We start from the raw sequence: 285 nt of genomic DNA, 5'->3' as shown, positions 1-285 counted from the left end.
TGTTGGTGTTGAGCCTCGTGGGGTTAGTCTCAATTACGATCCCATCCCCTAACAATTTGGACGAAAATAAAACAAAATAGAAAACTGTGGCCTCAACGGATGCCTTCAGCTTCTATTCTATGTTTTCCCTTGCTTGAAGTAGCTGAAAATAGAGTAATTCGTGTCGTGCAATGAACAACAATAGAGTTCTAAAGTGTGACGTCATCAAAAACCTATTTTTAGAATTTTTGAATTTTAACCACATAGCGTAAAAGATCACCATGAAAAACTTCCAAATATGCAAAA

Source organism: Rhopilema esculentum, chromosome 12 (assembly GCF_057945365.1).
Source record: "Rhopilema esculentum isolate cy_ngs chromosome 12, ASM5794536v1, whole genome shotgun sequence".
NCBI classification, from domain to species: Eukaryota; Metazoa; Cnidaria; class Scyphozoa; order Rhizostomeae; family Rhizostomatidae; genus Rhopilema; species Rhopilema esculentum.
Note: the sequence above shows the minus strand (reverse complement) of the source record.